Below are 20,478 nucleotides of genomic sequence, written 5' to 3' on the forward strand. Positions count from 1 at the left end.
GTCTGTGACCTACATCACAGCTCACAGCAACACCAGATCCTTAATCCACTGAGAGAGGCCAGGGATCGAACCTGCATGGTCACTAGTCGGATTCATTAACCACTGTGCCAGGACGGGAACTCCTTTTACTTTATTTTTTAAAGTTAACCTTTCAAAATTCAGTGTGTATTTTACATTCACAACACATTTCTGTATAAACTAGCTTAGTTTCTAGTGCTTAATGGTCTCATGTGGCTGGTGGCCACCATCTTGAGTGGTGCGTTCTTGAGGCTATATGGTAAATAAGGCCTGAAAGATTCCTTGCCCTAGGACTACTTATGAGAGATCAGAAATTCTTAATAAAGTTCCATAAGGCTCAGCGAATTCTAAGAGCGTAAAGCAATTTGATAACTTCCAAATTGGATTTCCCTAGGAGGTCCAGGGCCAAAATACAAATAGGATCCAACATAATAAATATCTAAATTTAAAAATTTTATCAATCTCATAAAGTTATTTAAAATATATTCTATCCTCCTACTATATCATTAAAAAAATTTAAAATATGATTTCTGTATGACCAATAGTAAACAAAATTTCAAAGATGATTGAATTACTTAAAAAAAAAAGCATAAGCAAATCTGAAGGAAATCACACTTTTCCTTTTAGGGACTTTCCATGAGCCATGAGAGACAACTCAACAATGGATAGATTAAAAAATCATATTATGTCCTTCCATTCTTATTTATTTAACCCTAATTATATGGGTGGATATTAAAAGGAATTCTCCAAAATTACTTAATATTTAAGACTATTATCTCAGCCATTTTCTCTCACTTCACCTACCTAGCTTATACTGAGTATTTGAGATTGTTTCTTGCTACTTCTCTTGAACCCAGTTTAAAGAATGATTCAGATTAAGATATGTATTTGCATGTAGTACTGTTTATATTTTTAATAAAATTAAAATGAAGGCTGTTTAGCATTCCAAAACACGATAAGCAATATTATATTTTATTGAAAAAAAATGTGTAGTGTTTGTCGACTACACCTGCCATTTCTCCCCACCTAAAAGGAGAAAATGACTTTCCTGCAGGGATAAAACAGTCATTTCATGCCTTTATGCATATGTCTGCCCAGTCTTCAGAGTGTATCCCATTTCAGCATACTCCAAAATGTATGATTATTTCCAGGTAATTTATTTGTGGTTGCTCTTGAAGTCATCTGAATCTTAGAAAAGTAGAGGTAACTAATTGCAAATAAGTGTTAATTTCCAAATTAAACTTTTTGTTTGTTTTTATTTTTATTTTTTTGCTTTTAGGGCCGCACTAGTGGCATGTGGAGGTTCCCAGGCTAGGGGTTGAATCGGGCTACAGCTGCTGGCCTATGCCACAGCCACAGCAATGCTGGATCCGAGCCGAGCCGTGTCTTCGACCTATACCACAGCTCATGGCATTGCCGGATCCTTAACCCACTGAGCAAGGCCAGGGATCAAACCTGCAACCTGATGGTTGCTAGTCAGATTCATTTCCACTGCATCACAACGGGAACTCCGAAGTTTTTGAACCTACATGTTTATTTCCCTCTTTCTACTACTAATAAAAAGGAGTTAGCATTCTACTTTGGGGAATAGGCTATTTTTGGTTTCTGAGAATGGCATATTGTAGCAAAATGTCTTCAGGAGAACAGGAATCAGAAAGCAAAAGACACTGGTGGCTAATAGAAGTAAAGCCTTAGAAATAAACCAATTTACTCTTTATCCATTTGCTACTAATTTAAAGTGAAAGGACAAATGAATGTCATTTTTAAAGCAACATTGGCCATATAAAGTTTGTTCTCCAAAACTATTGAAGTGTCTTGGTAAATTGGACCATAATAATAGCCAGTCACCTCAGCCCTGTGATTATAACTGAGTTACAAGGCACTCTAGGGCATTTTATGAGCTGCTATGGAAAAATGCAGTGAAACTGCTAGTGATGGCCAAAATGAAAACTTTCAGGCAGTAGTGTTACATTAACTCCGAGCAAGCACAGCAGCATAGCAACAAAGCTACACTCACAGAAAGAACCGTGAGTGTTTTTTGACATGTTCTGTGTGGGTATTTGAGATGATACAGATAAGAGCAGAGAAAACAATTGTCCATCAAGTGACTTACAAAAGTCTGGGCAAGGACTGTGACTAAAAGAATATCCACTGATTCTTCTGGATTTATGTTTGCATAAACTATAAGATAATCTAACAAAAAAGCAAAAGATAAACCCTTAAAGGATAAAATGGGATATAGAGTTGAATTAAAACTTATCTGGAGAAGAGAATTGATGGCCATAACAACCCTGCCAGCAAACCTTAACTTGCCACCTACTGTCACTTTGCATCAGGATTATTTCTGGTATTGTGATATATGAGAGCCTTAGGAGGAAAGCATCAGACATTCTGGGATATCTGTGGCACTAAGTAGAGGCTAAAAACCTGGGGAAATGGGAAAGAAAAAGATTAATAATATGAACTGGCAGCAGGTAGGGATGGAGAGATTTGTTAGGATGTAATCCTCTGCGGAGGTGTCAATCAGTGCTTTAAAAAATTTTGCATGCACACAGATCACCTGGGGATCTCTTTGGATTGCTGGTTTTCATTTAGGAGGACTAGAGTAGGCCCGGAGATTCAGCCTTTATCCTGGGTTCCCAGGTGATATCCATGCTGCAGCTTTGCACACCACCCTGGGAAACAAGGCTATGGAGGATTGCGAAGGCTGTATTCACTGTCTACCCATCATGCGTTCTTGCTCCTTGTCCTCTGTCCTCTTTCTTCTGAGGAACCTCCTCTGTCTTTGGGTACGTCTGTAACTTCCTCACCTCTGCACCCTCCACCCATGCAGAGTTGGAAACATTTCCTAGATCCACCAATCAGACTCCTCATTCTCTAAACTCGGCAATTGGTTGAGGGGTGGGTACAGGACACAGCTATGCAAATCAGCCCTATTTGAACCTCTGCTGAAACTTTGGAAGAGGAACACTCTTTCACTAAATTTTCTAGTTTGAAAGACAATTAAGTCCATCTGGTGGTGGCTGCTTTTTTTATTCCGGTTAAGAATGTAGCCAACATGAATGGCAGTAGAGTTAAGAGATGCATGGGAGATTCCTGATTATGTAGTTCTAATGCTGAGATCTTCGTATCTGAAGCCCATTTCTCCTTTGAGGTTTCCAGTTAGCCAAAGACATCCCCCTTTCCTGCTTAAGTTAATTTGAATCAGTTTCCTTGATGAGGGAAGAACTGACCTTTTTCCCCTCATGCAGCTAATATTCTCTTACTGAATTTAAAGTTTCAGCTTTTACTTTCTGCCTTCCCCAGTCCTCTAGTTGCCAATGTTAAAGCCTTAAATGGATGGCCACTCTCCTTTCCCAGGTGTTAGAAACAATCCTAATTTGGCAGGCACTTTGTTTTGACCTTTAGCAGAATTTCAGAGAGTGCCTTGGTGATTCTGGTAGAATCACAGACCCAAATAAAAACAAACAACTCCCCCAAAATAGTTGCCTATTTTAAAATGTATGCTTTCATTTTACATATTTAATGCAGAGGAGAAGAAACAGTAATCTATACAGACAGAACTCATGGATATCTATATCAAATTAGATGCCTGAAGCTCAGATCACGCTTACCATAGAAGCAGGTGAGCCTCCTTCACTTGGCATCTGGGCGCCGTTTGCTGCTGCTGCTGCTGCTGCTTCTGCTGCTGGGACTCTGGGTAGGTGAGTAGCGTGAGTTCTTCGTTTCTCAGGTCACTATACACAGTCATGTGGGTCCCAGATGCAAGCCCTGTTGGCTTTTAAAGTTAGATGTTTGGGGAGCTTTGTTTCTCGCGTCCAAACCTTAAAAGTTGAATTGCCCCACGTATGATTCAAATCCTCTGCTCCTCCAGAGAAGGTCCTGGTCTGGAACTTTGTCTTTGCTGTGGATCGCTGCACAGGAAGATGTGATGGCAAGATTGTGTTCTAGCCTCCTCTACCTTGCTTTGATGTGGTTTTCCTTCAGTTTACCCGAGGTGGAGACCTCATTTTGCCAGCCTTTTGGTTTTTCTAAGAGGAAATTTTTCCATGTGTTGCTGTGGACTAGGTATCTCCATCGGGGGAAGTGAATTTAGGATCTAATGAGGTCGCCTTCTTGAGCCCAGAGCTCCATAGCTGTTTGTTTGGACATCCTTCTTTTGTGTCATAACTTTGTCCCATGTTTACACTCTTGTCTTCTTTCTGGCGTATTTATTTGACATGGTACTGGCATGTTGTTCTTAACTTTACAGCTGCAAACATTTAACAATTCTAATATATTAAACATTCGAACAGAATTTAAACCTTCCCCGTGTTTATCCATTTTCTGCTTTTTGATATACTTCCATTTATTTAATGTGGAAGAGAGGCAGCAGTTACCAAATATACAGGGAGAACTTTCCAAACGAAAATTCAGCAGATGTCAAGCAAAGATGGCATTACTGTCATTCGGCATTTATATTGCTTTTCAGATTCATAAAATGCCATCATTCTTTTCAATTCTCTAAAGTTAACGTTTGTTTTATCAGATGAAGAAAGAGTTCAACAAGGTGTCTTCCTAAAAGCAAAGTAGTTTCAAAGCCAATTAGTTTCTAAGATGGTAATCTGAGAAATTATACATAATTCTAAATTTCAAAGCCTTACTTTTTCCAAAAGCAGCTTGATTTTTTTTTTTTTTTAATAAATGCTGGTTTCTGTCTCTGGCATCATTTCACTGTAAGATAATTGTTGATATTGTAATTTTACTCTTGAATTTAAATTTCTCACATTCAGAAGTACTGGTTTAGCCTAGACCTGCTGTAGGGGAAAGACATTGTAAAACTGTACTTTTCATGGTTTTTAATTCTCTTCATGGGAAGATGCTTTGCGCCAGAGGTTCCCAGGGTCAACATGTACTTTTAAAAATATTTTTATGAAGTGATAGAATTTATAGAAGTAGGGTGGTGAACACAACAGGCCATGAAATCTTAGTCTCATCAAATAGGGCCAGAAAATCTTCCAAATTTCCTGCATTTCTCTTTTGACTTCTCACTGTCCCTGTTTTGCTGATTGTTACTCATTTCCAGGGCTTACTTCTCTTAAACTGCTACTCCATTTCACCCCTCTGCCCTTACCCAGCAGGGCAGTAACCTCCTATCATTCCTTCACTTGCTAGAACTCTCCATAGAATGCTACACTTATTGGCACTTATTCCTAATCTAAATCTAAATCTGCCTTATTCCTAAAAGGCAAGAGTTCTCTGTTGTTGTTGGTCTGTAAATCCTCAGTGAGGTTTCTGCTATAAATATTTCTCCAGCACTCAGTTTCTGATGCCTAAAATTTTACCAGTATCACTCTTTTCATTGTTAGTAATCCACTTATGTAATTAATTTTTGCTAACAAATGATTGACTGTTAGTGGTTTCATATATTAGCTTTGCCATGTAAAACATTATATTTTAATGCAACCTTTAGAAACCAAAAAAGGCTTAGTGATAATTTTAAGTACTCTAATAGATTTCCTGCAAAAAAAAAAAAATGAATTCTTAAACAGAGAAAGCTGTAATTCTTTGTAGGTAGCCTTGTTTATTGATTTGTTTCTTCCCTTACAGCTTAACCTCTAGCATGGTGTCCAGCACCCAGTAGGTACTTAGTAAATTACTGAAGAATGTAAGCTAGAATCTGTGTTTGCACTGGGCTCCTTTCATGGTTTCACCCATGTTGCTCATGCCTGGGTCCAGAACTGCTGGAATGGGACAGCTGCTGACATGCCATTAATTTGCCAATTATGTTAATCATTCTTCATTTCTTCTTTATAAAATAATCTATTGGGTACCCACTGACCCTTAAATCTCCTTGTCATAGATGCTTCAGTCTTTTTTTACTGAAGTTAAAGCTGCTAAATCATCAACAGCTTTTGATAGCAAATCTAAGTTGGCTGTTTCTAAATACGTCCTCTAAAGGAATACTGGCCATTAAATGAGGTGCAGAAGAAAGAACACTTATTCCATTTGCCTCTGCAGATCATTCTTGAACTGTTGTTTTAATCAAGCATACAGAGTAAAAGCTAAACATAGACAATATTTTGTCACGTTTATGTAAAAGTTAGGACTGACCCAGATTCAATTCACCTCAAGACAAAAGCAATGTTTCACTGATAAAATACATGTATTTGGACATGGAAAACTGTCAAAAAGTATGATGACTCTGTCTTTGGGGGCCTGGGTGGTGTCTGTGACTCTCCTCGTTGATTCTGCCTCCCCCATCAGCCACATGAACTCCCTCATGCTGTATGGTTGCTCAGGACCCATTTCACCCCATTTCTAAATCAATATTCTCATAATTAATTCAGCTTCTGGGCTCAATACCAGCTGCCCTAGTCACTGAATGCTGCCCAATTCCAAATACTCAAGGAAGTAATCTGAATGTCCCAATTGAACTTTGTGCATGCAATTATATACATAGGTCATAAGTTATTAGCCAATGATATGTTAAAATCCTACATACCTCTAGTTTAATCCCTGATAGTAATTAATAAACAGTGAATATGGCAATTTAGGTAGCAGGACCCAGGGGCAGAAAAGTATCCCCAAATCAGTGTAGCCCAATGTAGATGTAAATTCAAGCATTAATACAATAATTGTACATCTATTTATAAGCTATTATGGATTTGTCCACAGAAAATGGGAAGAATAAATTACAAGAATGCAGATCTTCAGAGTATTAGCATTTAATCACTAGCTTTACAAAACCAAGGAGTTCTTATCTACTATTCTGCCTCTTATAAGGGAATGACCTCACTGTTACTCTGTTTCTCTCTTTAAGTAAATGTGGTTAATACATGATGTTAGGACATGATTTCAATCTGGAAATCTTTGACAAAAAACCAAACATAGGTAATAGGGAATAAGGAAAGGGGAATGAGCCTCTGTCTCAAAAGAAAACTGAAATTTGACTAATATAGAAAGTGTTCATATGTGATGAATGGGAACAATATTTGCCTCATGGTGGCAGGCACTTAAGGGCCCCAGTAAAATATGTTCCTATATTTAAGATTTGATCACAGTAAGACAGAAATTCTGTGAAGTAATCCAAGACCTACACAGGACAAGGAAAAGTAACATCTGTTCTCAAGCCTCATATTTCCAAGAAATTTAAAATTTAGTTTATAAACAACAACCAAAAGATGCCGTGTATGCAGTAGTCATGTGTGTTAGAAGTATCAATTCTTTCACATTTAAAGTACAATCAATCTTTATAATTCTGTTTGCATTTCTTCACTATTTTATATGAGAAACTTAAAAAATTGATAGTGTAGACTTTTTTGTCTTAGTTCGTGCTACTATAAAAAATTTCCATAGACTAAGGGCTCAAAGACAAACAGTTATTTCTCACAGTTTGGGAGACTGAAAAGTCCAAGATCAAAGTTCTGGCACAGCCAGTGTCTGGTGAGGGCCCGCTTCCTGGTTTAAATACAACTGAGTACTCATTGTACCTGCACAGGGCTGAAAGCAAGTGAAATAGTTTTCTTAGCTTCTCTGGCCTCTTCTTGTAAGGGCACTAATCCCATACACAAGAACTCCACCTTCATGACCTAATTACCTCCCAGACAATCTTCTTCTAAATATCATCACGTTTGAAATAGTTTCCATATGTGAATTTGGGGGCAACACAAAGTTCATTGTATTCTCTCAAATTCTGAAAAACGTTCAACTATCCTTTCCCTTTTCACCCAGGCTGTTCAGAGTCTTGTACTGTCAGCATTTGTTCCTTCTTATACTCCCTGGCTTTTGAAGTGTCATCCTGTCTCCAGTTCTACATGGGATTACCAAAGGAAATGTCTGGTTTTTGGTCCAGAATGTTAAAAGGGAAGATGCAGCTCCTGAGGTTATAGAAATGGCAACAGTAATCAGAGAGAAAACTTTAAAAGAAGCTGATTTCTAGCCACTGGATGCACCTGCCCCTTCATTTTAAGAGCTTCTCCTTCACTTTTGACTCTTGGGGACCTAGAATCTCTGTCACTCCAAGATTTTGTCAGCTTCTCAAAATCTATTAAATGCCTTCTCTGCATAATAACATATTGCTAGAAGCTAGATGCTTGTCCTTAAAAATTTTAATCAGTTCATTTATGAGGAAAAAGCAGGTATTTTGTATTTAGAATGTAATTTTCTAAGTTCAAAGTTTTATTTGGCTTCTGACCTTTTTGTGAGTAATTAATAGTGTATAAACAATGACTTTACTTTTTTTTTGTCTTTTGTCTTTTTAAGGCCACACCCCAACATATGGAGGTTCACAGGCTAGGGGTTGAATCGGAGCTGTAGCTGCCAGCCTATGGTACAGCCACACAGCAATGTGGGATCCGAGCCGCATCTGTGACCTACACTGCAGCTCATAGCAATGCCGGATCCTTAACCCACTGAGCAAGGCCAGGAATCTCATGGGTCCTAGTCGGATTAGTTAACCACTGAGCCTCAACGGGAGCTTCTAAACAATGACTTTACTTTTAATCAGCTGAGTTGTCCATTTCAATGGAAAAGAAAAACAAAAAATATCATTTCATCACTAAGATTGCCAGTTTGAAAAGATAAGACATTGCATCAGCCTCCGTTACTAATGCATGTGTCAATCTAAATAAATTCAGAAGGCAATAGGGAAGCATAAAGTGTTTATTCAGAATCAAAAAATCACAATGCAGGACACATAGATTCTTTTGGGTAACAATCTAGGATATCCCCCAAAGGGAGTAAAAGGGGCTTTAAAAGACAAAGAGGTTTACATTACAAAGAAGTTTAATTGCAGTTAGAGTCAGAAGTTTGTGTTAGCCAAACTTGATTGAGTGCTAAGGCATCACTAGACGGAGACGAAAGCTGTTATGGCAAGTTCTTGCATAGTCATTGGACTTTTTGTGGTTTGGCCCAGTTAAAAAATTCTTTGTTCTGCCTGGTGAGGACGTGCCTGATGGCCACCTCCTTAATGGCCTCCTGGCTCCACTTTAAAACCTCTTGACATAAGAGACTCCATTTTATTTCACATTTTCATATCTATGAATTCCAGAACTCTTTTAGTTGAGAAAAACAGTAATAGAGAAAATGTTCAATCATCCACTCTTGCCATCGGCTGAAATTTGACTTCATCAAGTAACTGCTTATGGATTTAATGATCCTACTTTTCCTTTATAACCATAAAGACTAAAGTAAGAGTTATAATAAATAAATGTTAGCCACTGAAAATGGAGAGTTTCTTGAAAACTTATTCTGTCCCTTCAAAATCATGTTTGACACATTTTTCTTGTGCATTTGTTGCTTTATAATTTTTCAGTACTGAGTTCTTACACTATCTAGTTTGATTTAATCTCACTGTAGAATAAAAACAATCATTATTATATTTTAATATTCAAATTTTTGATGTACAACTAAAATTTGTATTAAATATGTGCACTCTTCCTTAAAATAAGAATGATAATTACAGATATGTTAATTATACACATTTCATTAAAATTCACTAATGACGTCAGGAAGAATCACTATATACATGAGGACATTATTAAACATTTAATATTATTCAAGATTTTGCTATATTCTGGTCTCTTCAGATTTAATAGCCCTTTCCTGTAATGATGGAAATGTATCCAATTGTACAGACACAGAATATGCTTCAGCTCATTAAAAGAAAGAAGTACTTACTCTAGCAAATTTTAATGTGTTCTACACTCCTTTTGCAAGTGCAGCTAATTTTGTTCTTTATATGAGAGTTTTTATTATTATTATAATTATTTAACTCTGGACTTACACAATGGCAAACTGCCCTTTTTCATCTCTTTTTAAAAATAGACTACTGAGCAGTGGATTATTTTCAGTAATTGTGTGTTGTGTATAAGAGTTTAGGTATTATTTCTCTAATATTTTCATAAAAAATAAAGTAGAACCCTACCATTTCTAATATTAAAATATCTGTTTTATAAAAATAACCCTGTGAAAAACATGTAATGTATAATGTAGTACATTTGTAGGCATACCTGTTTGTTGTTTTTTGGTTTTTTTTGCTTTGCTTTATTGCACTTGGCAGAGATTGCCTTGTTTAACAAATTGAAGGTTTTGGCAGCCCTGCAACAAGCAAGTCTAGGCACTATTTTTCCAACAGCATTTGCTCACTTCCTGTTTCTGCATCACAGTTTGGTAATTGTCACAATATTTCAAATTTTTTCACCATTATTTATTTTAGTGATCTGTAATCTATGATCTTTGATGTTACTATTATAAACGTTTTGGTGCGCCATGAACCACACCCACATAAGATGGCAAACTTAATCTATAAATGCTGTGTGTGCTCTGACTGTGCTTCACTGACTGGCCATTCTCCCATCTCTCTCCTCTCTTCAAGCCTCTTTATTCCCCGAAACATAACAGCATTGAAATTAGGCCAATTTAATAACCCTACAGTAGCATCTAGGTATTCAAGTGAAACGGATAGTTGCATGTCTCTCACTTTAAAACAAAAGTGAGGTATGATTAAGCTTAGTGAGGAAAGCATGTCAAAAGCCAAAATAGGCCTCTTGAGCTAAACAGCAAAGTTGTGAATGCAAAGGAAAGGTTCTTAAAGGAAATTAAATGTGCTATTGTGATGAACACAGGAATGATTTAAAAAAAAAAAGCCTTATTATTGATAGGGAGAAAGTTTTAATGATCTGAATAGAAGCTCAAAACAGCCACACAATTCCTTCAACCCAAAGCCTTGTCAAGATAAAGCACCAAGTGCTGGTGTAGGCGCTGTAGCAATTTATCAAGAAGATCTAACAAAGAAAATGAAGGTGGCCATACTAAAACACCAATTTTCAGTGTAGGTGAAATAGACTTCTATGTCATCATAGACTTTCATAGCTGGAGAGAAGTGAATGCCCTGCATCAAAGCTTCAAAGAACAGGCTGACTCTCTTGGTAGAGGCTAATGTAGTTGTTGATTTCAAGTTGAAGCTGGTGCTCATTCACTATTCAAAAAAATAGAGCCCTTAAGGATTATGGTAAATCTACCCTGCCTGTATTTTATAAATGGAACAACAAAGCCTTCATATAGCATATCTGTTTACAATATGGTTTACTGAATATTTTAGCCCATTTTTGAGACCTACTGCTCAGCAAAAAATATTTCTTTAAAAATATTACTACTCAGTAACAATACATTTGGTCACCCAAGAACTCTGTTAGAGATGTAAAATCAGATTAATGTTATATTGATGCCTCATAATACAACATTCATTCTGCAGCCCATGAATCAAGGAGTAATTTCTGCTTTCAAGTCTCATGATTTAAGAAATACATTTTGTAAGCTGTAGCTGCTATAGATTATGACTTCTCTGATGGGTCTGGGCAAAGTCAATAGAAAACCTTCTGGAAAGGACTCACCATTTTAGATGCCATTAAGAACATTCATGAGTAAGGGAAAGAGGACAAAATATTAACAGTAACTGGAGCATGGAAGAAATTGATTCCAACCCTCATGAATGACTTTGAGGGATTCAAGGTTTTAGTGGAATACTGAAGACTGCAGATGTGGTAGAACTAGCAAGAGAACTAGAATTGGAAGTGGAACCTAAAGATGTGACTGAATGGCTGCAACCTCATGATAAAACTATAATGGATGAGGAGTTGCTTCTGATGCATGAGCAAAGAAAGTGGTTCTTTTTTTAACTCAGTAAATTTGATTACATTTATAGTTGTACAATGATCATCACAACCAAATTTTACAGCATTTCCATCCCAAACTGCCAGCCCACCCCCCACCCCCCAAACTGTCTCCTTTCGAAACCATAAGTTTTTTGTTTTTTGATTTTTTTAATTTTTTAAATGATTTTTATTTTTTCCATACAGTGCTCTGTAAATTTTCTCCTGTACAGCAAGATGACCCAGTCACACATACATGTATACATTTTTTTTCTCACATTATCATGCTCCATCATAAGTGACTAAATACAGTTCCCAGTACTATACAGCAGGAACTCATTGCTTATCAGATTTCCAGTCCATCCCACTCCCTCCCCCTCCCCCTTGGCAACCACAAGTCTGTTCTCCATGGACTTCCTTTCTGTGGAAAGGTTCATTTGTGCCATATGTTAGAGTCCAGATATAAGTGATATGGTATTTGTCTTTCTCTTTCTGTCTTACCTCACTTAGTATGAGTCTCTAGTTCCATCATGTTGCTGTAAATGGCATTATTTTGTTCTTTTTTATGGCTGAGTAGTATTCCATCATGTATATTTACCACATCTTAATACATTCATCTGTCAATGGACATTTTGGTTGTTCCCATGTCTTGGCTATTGTGAATAGTGCTGCAATAAACATGCGGATGCATGTGTCTATTTCAAGGCAAGTTTTGTCCAGATGTATGCCCAAGGATGGGATTTCTGGGTCATATGGCAGTTCTCTATTTAGTTTTCTGTGGTACCTCCACACTGTTTTCCATAATGGTTGTACCAATTTACATTCCCACCAACATTGTAGGAGCGTTCCCTTTTCTCCACACCCTCTCCAGCATTTATTTTTTGTGGACTTAATAATGATGGCCATTCTGATTGGTGTGAGGTGCTACAACATAGTAGTTTTGACTTGCATTACTCTAATAATTAGTGATGTTGAGCATTTTTTTTCATGTGCTCTTGGCCATCTGTATATCTTCTTTAGAGAAATGTCTATTCAGGTCTTTTGCCCATTTTTCCATTGGGTTGTTGGCTTTTTTTGCTGTTGAGTTGTATAAGTTGTTTATATATTTTAGAGATGAAGCCCTTGTCAGTTGCAAAATCTGAAACTATTTTCTCCCATTCTGTAGTTGTCTTTCTGGTTTTTTTGTTTTTTTGGTTTCCTTTGCTGTGCAAAAGCTTTTCAGTTTGATTAGGTCCCATTGGCTTATTTTTGCTTTTATTTCTGCTGCACTGGGAGACTGACCTGAAGAAATATATGTAAGGTTGATGTCAGAGAATGTTTTGCCTATGTTCTCTTCCATGAGTTTGATGGTTTCTTATGTTTAAATCTTTAAGCCATTTTGAGTTTATTTTTGTGCATAGTGTGAGGGTGTGTTCCAGTTTCAATGATTTACATGCACCTGTCCAGTATTCCCAGTACCGTTTGCTGAAAAGCTCGAGTAGTTTTTGTGTGGAATACTTAGGATTTTCTATATATAGTATCATGTCATCTGCATATAGTGACAGTTTTACCTCTTTTCTTCCAGTTTGGATACTTTTTATTTCTTTTGTTTGTCTGATTGCTGTGGCTAGGGCTTGTAACAGTGATGAGAGTGGGCATCCTTGTCTTGTTACAGGTTTTAGCAGGAAGGCTTTCAGCTTTTCTCCATTGAGTATTGTATTTGCTGTGGGTTTGTCATAAATGGCTTTTATTATGTTAAAGTATGTTCCCTCTATACCCACTTCGGTAATCGTTTTTAACATGAATGGGTATTGGACTTTGACAAATGCTTTTTCTGCATCTGTTGAGATGAACATGTGTTTTTTGAGTTTTCTTTTGTTGATGTGGTATTTGACATTAATTGATTTGTGTATGTTGAACCATCCTTGTGAACCTGGGATGAATCCCACTTGGTCGTGGTGTATGATCTTTTTTATATGTTGTTGGATTCAGTTGGCTAAAATTTTGTTGAGAATTTTTGTGTCTATATTCATCAAAGATACCGGCCTATAGTTTTCTTTTTTCGTAGTATCTTTGTCTGGTTTTGGGATTAGGGTCATGGTAGTATCATAGAATATCTTTGGGAATGTTCCTTCTTCTTCAACCTTTTGGAACAGTTTAAGGAGGGTGGGAATAAGTTCCTCTTTGTATGTTTGATAGAATTTGCCTGTGAAGCCATCTGGCCCTGGACGTTTATTTGTAGGGAATGTTTTTATGACATATTCAATTTTCTAGTGATCAGTCTGTTCACTTGATCTATTTCTTCTTGATTCAGTTTTGGCAGACTGTAAGTGTCTAGAAATTTGTTCATTTCTTCTAGGTTGTCAAATTTGTTGGCATACAATTATAATATTCTATTATGGTTTTTTGTATTTCTGCAGTTCTGATTTCTCCTTTTTCAATTCTTATTTTGTTTATTTGGGTTTTTTCTCTCCACTTTTTGGTGAGTCTGGCCAGAGGATTGTCAATTTTGTTTACCTTTTCAAAGAACCAGCTCTTGGTTTTATTGGGTTTTTTTGGGTTTTTTTTAATTCTGTTTCCTTTATGATCTTCATGACTTCCTTCCTTCTGTTGACTTAAGTTTTGTTTGATCTTATTTTTCTAATTCATTTAGATGGTGGGTTAAGTTGTCAGTTTGAGATTGTTCTTCTTTGTTGAGGAAGGCCTGTATTCCTATGAATTTCCCTCTAAGCACTGCTTTTGCAGTATCCCATAGATTTTTTATTGGATTTGTCTTCATTATAATTTGTCTCAAAGTGTTTTTTAATTTCCATCTTGATTTCCTCAATGACCCGTTGATTTTTTAGTAGCATGTTCTTTAGTCTCCATGTAATCAGTCTTTTCTCATTTCTTTTCCTGTGGTTGATTCTAGTTTTATGCCATTGTGATCAGAGAAGATACTTGAAATAATTTCTTTTTCTTTTTTTGTCTTTTGTCTTTTTAGGGCCACACCCATAGCACATGGAGGTTCCCAGGCTAAGAGTCTAATCAGAGCTACAACTGCCAGCCTATACCACAGCCACAGCAGTGTCAGATCTGAGCAATGTCTGTGACCTACACCACAGCTCACAGCAATGCCAGATCCTTCACCCACTGAGCAAGGCCAGGGGTCAAACCCACAACCTCATGGTTCCTAGTCAGATTCATTTCTGCTGCGCCATGACGGGAACTGTGAAATAATTTCTATACTCTTAAATTTGTTGAGGTTAGCTTTGTGCCCCAATATGTGACTGATCCTTGAGAATGTTCCATGTGCACTTGAGAAGAATATATATTATGATTTTTTTGGATGTAATGTCCTGAAAATGTTGATTAAGTCTAACTTTTCTATTGTGTAGTTTAAGATCTCTGTTGCCTTATTGATTTTCTGTCTAGAGAATCTGTCCATTGATGTGAGTGGGGTGTTAAAGTCTCCTACTAAGATTGTATTCCCATCAATTTATCCTTTTATGTCTGTTAGTATTTGTTGTAGGTTATCTGGGTGCTCCTATATTAGGGGCATATATATTGACAATTGTAATATCCTCTTCTTGAATGGATCCTTTAACCATTAAATAGTGTCCTTATTTGTCTTTCATTATGGTCTTCATTTTAAAGTCTATTTTGTCTTATATGAGTATTGCAACTCTTGCTTTCCTGTCTTGTCCATTGGCATGAAATATCTTTTCCCATCTCCTCACTTTCAGTCTATATGTGTCTTTTGCCCTAAGGTGAGTCACTCGTAGACAGCAGATTGTAGGTTTTTGGTTTTTTTTATCAAACCTGCCACTCTGTGTCTTTTGCTTGGAGCACTCAGACCATTGACATTTAAGGTAATTATTGATAGGTTTTTTGTTTTTTGGTTTTTTTTTTTGTCTTTTTGACTTTTCTAGGGCCACTCCTGCAGCATATGGAGGTTCCCAGTCTAGGGGTCTAATTGGAGCTGTAGCCACCAGCCTACACCACAGCCACAGCAACACAGGATCCGAGCCGTGTCTGCAACCCACACCACAGCTCACAGCAATGCTGGATCCTTAACCCACTGAGTGAGGCCAGGGATCGAACCCACAACCTCATAGTTCCTAGTCAGATTTGTTAACCACTGAGCCATGACAGAAACTCCAGATATGTATTTATTGCCATTTTAAACCTTGTTTTCCAGCTGATTCTATGTTTCCCTTTCCTTTCTTTTTTTGATTGAATGATTTCCATTTATCTTATGCTTGTGTCCTTTTCTTTTTAGTTTTTGTGAGCATAATGTTGGTTTTGATTTCTGGTTGCCCTGTTTTTTGTTTGTGAACCCCTTCTTGTATCTGCTTGCTTTAGCCTGATAGTCATAGAAGCTCAAAAACATTATTAAAATTAAAAAAGAATCTATATTTTATTACTTTTCTTCCCCACAGTCTATGATTTTGAAGTGCTTTTTGAACATCTTCATGTTTGTCCTTTTGCTGTCCCTTGTGTTTATCATCGCTTTTACAGTAGTTTTTTTTTTTTTTTTCCTCTTTTAGATCTGTATGCTGGCTTGTTTAAGTGATTGCTTTCCAATTGTGATTTCCTCCATTCTATTTCTTCTTTTTTTTTGATTTAGAGAAGCCCTTTCAGAATTTTTTTTAGAATGGGTTTAGTATTTCTGTACTCTTTTGGCTTTTGTTTGTTGGAGAAATTCTTTATTTCCCCTTCTATTTTACATGAGATTCTTGCTGGGTAGACTATTCTAGGCTGCAAGTTTTTTCCTTTCAGAACTTTGAATATATCTTTTCATTCCCTTCTGGCCTGTAGTGTTTCTGTAGAGAAATCAGCTGATAGCCTTATGGGGGTTCCCTTATAATTAATTCCCTTATCTTTTTTTCTTGCTGCCTTTAGAATTCTCTCTTTAACTTTTGTCATTTTTATTATAACATGTCTTGGTGTGGTACTATTTGCGTTAAACTTGTTTGGTGCCCTCTGAGCTTCCTGTATCTTGATATCAGTTTCCTTTAGATTTGGAAAGTTTTCCAACAAAATTTCTTCAAATATATTTTCAATCCCCTTTTCTTTTTCTTCTCCTTCTGGAATTCCTATTATGCATAGATTGTCCTGCTTTATATTATTCCATAGATCGCTTATATTGCTTTCATGTTTTTTCATTTGGTTTTCTGTCTGCTGTCGTGATTGGGTGACTTCTGTTATTCTATTTTCCAAATCACTAATTTGTTCCTCTGCATTGTTCATTCTGCTCTTTAATGCCTTTAGCTCAGTTTGTGTCTTTGCAAATTAATTTTCTAATTTTTCTATGTTCCTCCTTATATTTGCCAGTTCCTTTCTTAAAGGAATCTGTATTACTATTCATATCTGCTCTTAATTCCTTGATATTCAGCCTTAATTCCTTTAGCATTTTCACTATCTCCCTTTTGAACTCAATATCAATCATACTGCAGAGGTCTGTTTCATTTTTTGCAGCTTCAGATGAATTCTCCTGTTCCTTTAACTGGGAATGATTTTTGAGCTTATTCATCTTGCTTATGTTTTTCTTTTTCTGTGAGTTTAGGGAAGCCAAACTGTAGTCCTGGAGGGCTGCTTCTATGCAAGAGCAACTCTTTGGTTTTTTTTTTGTTTGTTTGTTTTTTTTTGGAGGGGTTGCTATTTATTTTTGGCCTGGGAGTTTGGGTATTTGCTGTCTCTTTCTTTGGTGTGAGCAGGCTGTTATCCCCAGGGTGCTGAGTGTATTTCCAGGGAGAAGGCAGCCTTGGCTAGGGCTAGTAGTCAGTTCCCAGTTGATGGGCTCTTAACAGCAGCAAGGATCTGCAGGAATGTGATACAGAATACCCCTAGTTACAGAATCCTGGGAAGTGGTAATAAGCCTTAGGCAGATTTACAAGGTGCCTAGAGCATTTGGCAGTGGTAGCAGCAGGGTGTATGAGTTCTCAGGGGAGTGAGAACACCAACAGGTAGTGTTCAATTGCAGTGTCCTCCTCTGAGGTGATTAGAACCTCAAGTTGTGCCTTTTCAGGACTCCTAGTTGAGGTGGGCCATGCTCACCTCTGGAGTCAGTGATATCTGCAGCTTTTTGCCCCCACCCCAGCAGGCCACACAAGAAGGACCCCATCCCACTTAGCCCACACGGGGGAGTGCTGCACAGGCTGCTCCTAGTTTCAGGGTCCTGGGAAGTGACTGTGATCAAGCGTGTGGATACTGCCTGGAGCATTTGGCAGTGGCAGCAGCAGAGATGGTGTGTTCCTGGGGGAGCAAGAGCAACAACAGGTGGTCAGTTTCAGTGCCCTCCTCTTTGGTGCCCTCTGAGGTGATTGGGGCCACAAGTGCCTGTTCAGGAACCCCTAGTGGTGGCAGGCCATACCCACCTCTGGAGTCAGAGATATCTGTGGTGCTTTGCCCCCACCACCTGTAGACCATGCAAGAAGCACCCTGTCCCACTTAGCCAATGTAGTAGATGCTGCACCAGCTGCTTCTAGTTGTAGGGTCTTGGGAAGGGACAGTGATCAAGCATCCCAGTGATGCCCAGAACATTTGGCAGTGGCAGCAGCAGAGTGGGTGTGTTCCCAGGGGAGTGAGAGCAACAACGTGTGGTGCTCAGTTGTAGTGCCCTCTTTGTTTTTGCTGACCCGTGAAGGGACTGGGACCGCAGGTGGAGCCCACTTACAAGTCCGCAGTGGTGGCAGGCCATGCCTCCCTGGCCTCTGAGATGACCCCTGTGATCTGCCCCTGCTGCCTGAGATCATGCAAGAGGCACCATATCGCACTTAGCCCTCCACTGCCCTCAGCCTACACAAGAGGTGCCCAGCCACCTGTAGCCTGCACTAATGGTGCCTAATCTCCCATAGCCCAAGTAAGTGGCTTCTCACCACCCATAGCTTGCACCAGAGGCACCCCATCTTCTGAGAGCCTGGGCATGCACGGGGAGATTCCAATGGTGGTCTGCCCCTCCTCCTCTTGCCCTGCCCAACAATGGCGCCTTGCTTCTCCTGCACGCCCAGACCTACTCCTGGATACCTTCTGCTGCAGCGTTCCACTCCCCAGCTCATAGCATATCACTCCCCAATCCGTTGGCACACCACTCTAGCTTCTCAGACTGTCCCCACACAGCCAACCCTAGTCCTCTCCCCAGAACTGACCTCTGGGGCCTGAGTTTCCAGCACCCAGCCCCTACCCAAGCATCTCAGGCTGTGGTGTTGGGGCAGTGGTGCAGATGATCTGTGTGGCTCTCACTCTACTTTGCCCTCCTCAGTCCAGCTGTTGTGTTTTTCTCAGCAACTTTGAGGTCTCTCATCTCGGCTGATCTCCCTGTCGGTTAGGTGGCTTCCCAGGATGTGGGTTCCTTTTCTCTTTTACAGTTCCCTCTCAAGAATGCTAGTCCTGTCCTGATTCCTTTTTTTTCTCTCACTCTTTTTTCTTTTGTTCTACCCAGTTATGTTGCATTTCTTTCCCATTTTGGAGGTTTAAGTTCTTCTGCCAGCTTTCAGTAGATGTTCTGTGTGAGTCATCTTACATGTAGATGTGTTTTTTTGATATGTTTGTGGGAGAAGGCGAGTGTGATGTCTTACTCCTCCATCATCTTGATCCTTCCTGGGTTATTCATTTTCCAATAATATTAGAAAGATCTCAAAAATAAAGCGCCTAAATAATAAGAATATAACATATATATCCTTACATGTAAAATATTCCATAGCTCACAGGAAATTTTCTTCACACCAAAAATTTTATAGCTTTACTCAAAATAAGTACTTATGGGAAATGTTTCTTCCTGTGAAAATAAAATTAAGTAAAATAAAAATTAAATAAAATAACACACTATAATATGAAATAAAATGAAATAAAAAGAAAAGAAAAAATGAAATGAAAAAATAAAAGAAAACAATGAAAGGCATAGCAATCTTTAACATAGTGCAAACTGATACCATCAGAATGAATGGGGGCTCTTTAGTGGCCCTGTGGGAAACTATATTTTGTTTTCCTCATAGGAGCCATATACATACAGGCTAAAATTTTTAAGTTGCACATTCAGTAATTACTTTTCCTGAAGTTTCATACTAAAACAAATGCTCCTCAACATGGACAGGTTACCTAAGGAGAGCTTGAGTTTAGCCATCTACAATGGCATACATTTGGCAAGCTACTTATTCTTACCATACCTAACGCAAGATGCTCACTGTGGCACTGTGTTCTGTGCCTATGGTAGCAGACTTTACCACCCATGCTTTTATGTTCATGATTCATGAAACAAAAGAAAACCACCAGTGTCTTTGTTTACTCAGTCTGTACTGAAATACAACAAAAACTCCAGAGGACATACCAGGTTCTTATAAGAACTCTCCATGTTACAATCTAATAGGTTTCCCAGTCATGTCAACTTTTTCCCCCTAAAGTTTTGGGTTTTTTCCTTTTTGTGAACATGGTAATTTCAGTTAAAACCCTAACCCATGAACACTATTATCTAGATAACCTGTGGGTATTTTTCCTTTTTCTCTCTTTTCTCATGGAAATATCATCTAGAATCTCTAAAAAGGTTAATAGAAAATGATATTCTATCTAAAATTACTAGAAATTCCAAGAGTCAGAATAATAAAATCCAAAACCGTTGGAAAAAAAACAAACTTTGAACGTGTATGAATAAATAAACTATATACAGATGTAGATACATATATTGATACATAAATAAAAATGAAGATTTTCAAGAAAAAAAATTTCTTTTTTAAAAAAGGTAAAAAAACAGAAAGAGAAACAAATATACTTATTAATAAAAGCACTTTGCTTAATATAGTAAAATAATGACATTTATTTCTATTATTACAATGGTCTTTTAATCTAGGTATTTTAAAGGGGTTTTAGCTAC

The 20,478-nt window shown here is 37.8% G+C and overlaps 1 long non-coding RNA gene across 1 annotated transcript in view; it reads left to right on the forward strand.

The window, feature by feature from the left end:
* The first annotated feature begins 2,980 nt into the window (after positions 1-2,980).
* The window catches only part of LOC146405657 (uncharacterized), a 191,415-nt gene continuing 173,917 nt past the window's right edge, over positions 2,981-20,478 (forward strand). The window contains exon 1 of the long non-coding RNA XR_014838435.1: positions 2,981-3,722. This is a non-coding gene — a long non-coding RNA (uncharacterized LOC146405657). The remainder of the gene's footprint in view (positions 3,723-20,478) is intronic.

The sequence above is a fragment of the Sus scrofa genome, chromosome 2, assembly GCF_054392235.1.
Source record: "Sus scrofa isolate SSC_HxYL_T2T_F1_AM1 chromosome 2, Sscrofa_HxYL_maternal_Yorkshire_Landrace_v2.0, whole genome shotgun sequence".
Classification (NCBI taxonomy): domain Eukaryota; kingdom Metazoa; phylum Chordata; class Mammalia; order Artiodactyla; family Suidae; genus Sus; species Sus scrofa.